The sequence below is a fragment of the Spermophilus citellus genome (genome assembly GCF_964194105.1).
Source record: "Spermophilus citellus genome assembly, chromosome: 1".
Lineage (NCBI taxonomy): Eukaryota > Metazoa > Chordata > Mammalia > Rodentia > Sciuridae > Spermophilus > Spermophilus citellus.
The window spans coordinates 238,614,601-238,620,952 of record NC_138182.1 but is presented as its reverse complement, the minus strand read 5'-3'; positions in this window follow the sequence as shown (position 1 = coordinate 238,620,952).

The following is a 6,352-nucleotide window of genomic DNA, read 5'->3' as shown; positions in this document are numbered from 1 at the left end:
TTCGCTATGTGACTTAGCACATAGTAGTACATAGGTATTCAACAAATACCTGGTACTTGAGTGTTTTTGACCCCTCTCATCAGAGTTAAACCAAAAATGGGGATTTGGCTGCAATGTAGTCCTGACCTTCACCTTATGGCTGTTCCTCAGTGTCAGCAGAAGTGTTACTGCTATCTTTGCAAATATTTATGCCAGCCAGGACAGGGTACTGCCTTTAAGCAGCTGAGTTGATATTCCATAGCCCAGGAGGAGCATGAATGTATGAAGGGATGTGGATAATGTTATCATACATCCAAAGAATGACAATTTTAACTATTTGTCCCTTTGTTCCCATTAGTACACTTGTATGTCTATCAGCTCAACCAATCCAATTCTTGGTTCCCCAAACAGGGTCACCATATGTGCCTTCAACCTGACTTGTATGGAGACTTGTTTTATTAGTCACAATTAGTTGCAGGTGCAAAGACTGAGGGCACAACTAACTGTGTCTGGAATCACCTCCTCACATATGCAATTAAACACTTGCACACTCAGAATTAGGTTCAAGTGGCTAATTGCACCCGGAAGTAGGTAATTGCAGGTGCAATTAGCTGCAAGTGCAATTTTTCACCCGAGACTAATTGCTCCCAAAGTAAGGAGATAGGGATTGGAAATTCAGCACTGAATGTATGTGTGGTTATTGCAACCACCTGTGATTTTAATAGACCTCCCTCTCCTGATTTCCAGTGTGGTGGCCTCCCTTTGGTCTTTAGGAAGAGTTGGGTTGCTTAACTCCTTCTGTGTATTTGTTCTATGGCATTTTCTTCTCCAGTTGGGTCTTCTTTTCCTTACTGAGACCCTCTTTCTTCAGAATTTATTTCCTTTCTTTCTTCTGGAACCCCTGGCTATGTTCAAGGACACGTGCCCCTTTTCTGTTTAACTGTAGATAAAACTCCTTAGAATCTAAGTGAGAAAAGGTCAATGACTTGAACAGCTTAGTGGGTGGTAACTTCCAATTAGGTTTGGAACACAGTTCCTTGGGAAGTACCATTTGAACATGACAGATGAAAAGCTCTTCCCCACCCCTGGGGAGGAGGAGGTGGATCACTCCATCAAAACCCTAGAAACCTGTCTTCATGAATGAGCAGATTCCACTAGACACATTTTTTTCCTACTAGTTTTTCTGATATCAGTAAGAGTCCAATCAGGAAGACACACACATATGATGATTATAAAATTAAAGCATCATTGGAAAAATAGGATGAGTTTTGGTTTAAACTGAATACAGTGAAACTAACTAAGGAAACCAAAACTGTTAATGCTACTCCAAAGAGTCTTTTGATCATATAAACATTATTAAGATGAGGAGTTGATCATGATAGTTATTTTAACAGGGAGAATTTAATAAAGGGAATTAATTAAGCCAACATTAGCAGTTCAAAAAGGCTAAAAACGGAATCCTGAGGTACTTCAGAGATAGCTGCTGTGGAAGCAGGTATGGCCCCATGGGCTGAAGAGGCAAAGGCAAAAGAACGGGGTTGTTAGACACCGGCTACTTTGAGGAGGGTCCAGCACAGCAGAACACAGACATCTGGGGCAGTTACCTCAGCAGTGTGGAGGAGGGATCACACAGAGCTGGGATCCAGAATTTGAAGGAGGGGCACTTTCAGAGTTTGAAGAAAAGACCCTGCAGGGCTGGGAACTGAGCCTAGAGGGGGCTGCCACCCAGCTGGTGCTGCACTGCGGGCTCCCCTTTACAAAGAGCAAAACATGCCACAGGGTGTGTCCTAGATCTTGGGTCTGGTAGCCCTGGGTTGAATCAAACCAGGACAGAGCATGTTTTGACAGGAGAAGGGGAAGTGATGGTTGCAGAAAAGAAAAGGGCATGAAGTTAGTGAATCGGAGCCTTTGCAGGTATGTGCTTTTGTGTGCATCTCCTTTTCTCCATGTCCAGAGTTTCCCTTTGTGTGATTGATGGATTTTATCATAATGAAAATGTGTGTGTGTGTGTGTGTGTGTGTGTGTGTGTGTGTGTGTGTAAAGAGAGAGAGAGGGAATCTATCATAGTGAGTGCAAGCTGGTGGTGGTCTTAGCAGGTGTCCATGGCCAGCAGTTTTCACTTCCTTATGGCTCACCTGGCTGGTTAAAATCCTCTTTCCTCTCCTGCTGCGAGAGCTCAGGGCTGCATGAAGCCAACCTCTTGACTTCAGCAGAGTGCTGACTCCTCCACGTCCCTGCTTAGTCATTCAGAGGTGGGACAGGATCCCACTTGCTAAGCTGGTGGCAGCCTCAGCTGAATGCCAATCTGATGGGGCAGTCGATTCCTTTGAACTCCTTCTGGCGATGGAATCTGCCATTATCCAGGCTCTGTGGTGTGCGAGGACGAGTGACAAAGCCCATGATGACAAGCAGAGATGACAGGAGAGCCGGGCGGCCGGCCTTTGACTTGGCCAGGACATCTGGTGACGCTGCATCGCCCCAGACAGACTCTCTTGTTGCAGGCTCCGGCTGTGGGCTGTGAAGGTCACTCGGCACTTGCTGCCCACAGGAAGGCGGTGTTTACTCCGCCGCAGAGCCAGGCCCCTTAATGGATTGCTCTGGCTGAGCATTTCCCCTTGGCAAGGGGAGCAAATTTTCCTTTGCCCTTATCACCCTGCTTGGTTGCATTTTAGGTCTCAGGAGAGGGTACATAAATATTAGGGGAAGTTGGGTCACCTACCAGTGGTTTAGAATAAGAAAAACTTTTTTCTTTTCTTCTCAGGAAAATGGATAAAAGTGCATGATGGGAAAAGCTGGAAATTGAGGAAAGAAAAAAAAGGACTTTAAAAATTCTGACTAACCCATAATAGTCATGAGTAGTGTTTAAAGGTATTTCCCTACACCTCCCCTGGGTATAGTGCATCTACTCATTCATTCATCCCATAAATATTAGTTGAGTGCCTACTGTTGCCAGGGGCTAGCTGAGACTCTGAATAAGAAAGATAAAAGTCTGGCTCCTTAGGGAGCATACAGTCTTGGCTGGGTTGGGAGGGGTGTCAAATATCTTGTACATACGATTTCTTGTCCTGTTACCACTCATCAGTCTACCTCATGAGGGCCTCTTGTCACCCTATCATCTTTATACCCATTACTCTGATGATTGCACTTTACCAAGCAAAGGAAACAGAGTTCATTTAACCATGTCACGACTATCAGCTATAAGCTCTTTTCAGTTTCCACAGTTTTAAGTGAAGCTGCAATAAATATATTTGTATAAGAACATTTTTTAAAAAAAATTCTGGGGATCTTGGATGACTTTCTCCCTGACTGCATCTTTCACAGTATTAGGCAGAACTCTTGGTTGCAAACCATAGTCTCCAAGGCTGGTTCATTTAAGAAGAGAAAGAATGTACTGGAAGGCAATTCTGTAGCTTACAGAATTGGCAGGAGGTTGGAGAACCTAGCTCAGAAAGGCAGCAAGGGGTTGGGAGGAATAGTCTAGCCCCCAAACCCCCACCCTCCCAGAACAGGCTGTGAGGACTGTGTCCAAGGCCCTCCTCACTGCCTGGGACTCTCCTCTCCACCAGTATCACCAGGAGTTTCCTTCTTCCTTGAGCCTCCGTCTCATGCCCCAATTCCAGGTTCAGGGTGGGTGTGCTGGCTTGGTCAGTTGTGGGTCCAGCCTGCTTCTCCGTCTCTAGGCAGTGAGGGGAAGGAATAGCTATCCTGTTGGCCTTCCAGGTGGGAGGCAAGTTTCTGCCTCTCATTTCTGACAGGGTGTTTGGGTCTTGGGAAGGAAAGAGGAGAAATATCCAGCATCAACACATTCCTTTTCTTATTACATGTGTGTTTACTGCACGTGGGATGACTGAGGGTGGGGAAACATTGATTTTGCCTGCCACAGTACTAGGCATAAATACTGCTCAGCAGTGCAAGGGTATGAGTCAAGGGTGCCCCACACCTCCAACAGCCCGGGGGTGCCCTGCCTGGGCACTGGGGGGAAAGAAGGTGAATTTCACATCCATTATCTCCATTTCATAGAAAAGGAAACGGGGGCTTTGAAAGGATCTGTGATTTACACTAGATCCCATAGCCAGCAAATCAGAGCCAGCTGGGACTTGATGATAGGTCTTCTGAAATACCCGAGGGTTGGTTAGACTTGTATGACCTCCCCATGCTGGGCTGGTGACTGGTAAGAGGTGCCAGAAGCCATCCCCTCCCTGGGACAAAGGCCCTTTCAACAAAGAGGCCTTTGTAACAAGCCTCTCTTTGTTTGGCTACCAGGCTGTTCTCTGGAGTAATTAAGGCCCATAGTCCTTAGATATAAGGCTGCCTGACATCACTTGACAGTAATATAGCGATCTCTCTAGGTGCCAAAGCTGTATTAGCAGTGCATGCCCTCCTGCTCCCAGACACCTAGGCACGAGCCATGAGGCTAGACTGCTGGGCCCCTCCTGCCTGGCCACTCCATGTAAGGGCAGGACCACATGTACTGGTCCTGCAGGATGGGGTGCTGGTGGCACCCTCCCAGGCAGTGCCAGGCAAGAAGACTGGCACGCAGCCCTTACTGCTGGGAAAATCTTTGGAAGCTGCTGATGGGCATCTGGCTTGCTGTTCTCTAGAGGAAGGTCACGGTCTTCTGAGGCTCTGTGGGTGTGAGTCAGACGCTGCTCCCCTGCATCTTGTCCCCCAGTGTGCAGTGCTCTCTCCCAGTGTGGTGGTGAGTACTGCTTTCTTATTTGTCTTGGGAGACATTCTCCCTAGGTTCCCATAGGATCTTGGAAGCCATGATAGAAAATTGCTTTGTTTTTAGCCACCCTCTGAGAGTCTGTACCTTTATGTTAAAAACTCCTCATCTAGAGGAGAAAGGACAAGCTCCGCTCACCCTAAGGGTAGGGAATTAGCCTTCCTCAGACTTGTCCCAGTGGGTACCTTGAGGAATACTAGACATAAATTTGGCCTTTGCCCTCACAAAGCTTCCATATTTCAAAGCAACCAGGATTCAGAGGGGATGAGAGAGAAGCCTCTGTCACTACGGGCTGTGCCCTGTGTCATGGCCTTGCCAGGGTAGCCTGCCTCTGCTGGAGGCCTTCTCTCCAGCAGTTCCTGGACCTGGAAAAGGAGGGCTCCAAGGGTGTAAGTTAAGGTAGAATTTTGGCACTGGCAGAGTTAACATTTACAGGTTCAACTATTTGTGGGCGCCCTCATGACGTGAAATGACTTTCAATTTTGCTGAAGCGCACATTTCCATCTCGTGGGGTGGGTGAGTCACTCCACCACCGAGAACTCGGCACCACGGTTTCCGCAGCTTTGGGCTCTCAGTTCCTCATCACCAAAGGCAAGTGTGAAGGGTCTTTAAACGTCATCAGTGTTGGGGGTCTGCAGAATCATGAGGGGATTAGGCTGAGCGACCTGCCATGTGGTGGTACCTAGTATCTCAGTTCACCTCACCGCTTCCTCTCAGTGTGGGGTGGGCTCAGGCCCACCGTGGGGTTCCACAGCACCAGAGGCTGGGAGGAAGGAGTGTCCTCCCCAGTGCATGCCATCTAGGGCTGCATCATGTGCAGAGGATTTAAACCCAATAATAAAATCGACTGTAAGTCAGTCTGCTTTTTATTATCCCCAGGCCAGCAATTCTAAACAATGTCAGTGATAAAATAATCCTCCCCCCACATTTTTTTTGGTTCACTTTCTAAACAGTTGCTGTGGTGACTGTTGAATTTTAATTATATAATTACATATGTTTCTATACATGTTAACATATATGTATATTCAGATATACATATGTGCATATGCATCTGTATACACACACTTCAGACGTGAACATTTTATTACTTATTCTCTAATAAATATCTTCTATGTGAAAGTTAATTTGAACTCCCTGTGAGGAAGAGTAGCTCTAGATGGTTCAAGCTGGCCTTAGGCCTGGCAGGTGTCTAAAGCCCCTGTGGCATTAGGTATGCTGGCATTTAAACAATTGATAAAGGGTGAGGGTGCTGTGATTACAAAACCAGGACAAAAATAATCTCAATTCAATTCTGTCATTCCCTCATGTGACCACTTGGAATTTAAATTTGTGTTTAAAACTTAGTAAATGCAAATTTCAGTTCATACATGAAATGTTTGCCTGAATAATATCCTTAAAATCAAAATTTTTTCCTTTAAAATTATTGTTTTTAAAGCTAATGAATGAATCATGAGATGAAGAATAAAGTCTGATTACCACTGAAAATAATTTTATCTTATAGAGGCGGAGATTCAAACCATGACGCATTTGGGTGTCCAGTGGCCAGGCCTGCCACCACCTGTGCTGAGACAACAGGCATCAGCATCTCGTTGAGACAGGAGGGGATTATGGGTCAGGTATTAATTGGCCTACAACTGTTTTGGAAAG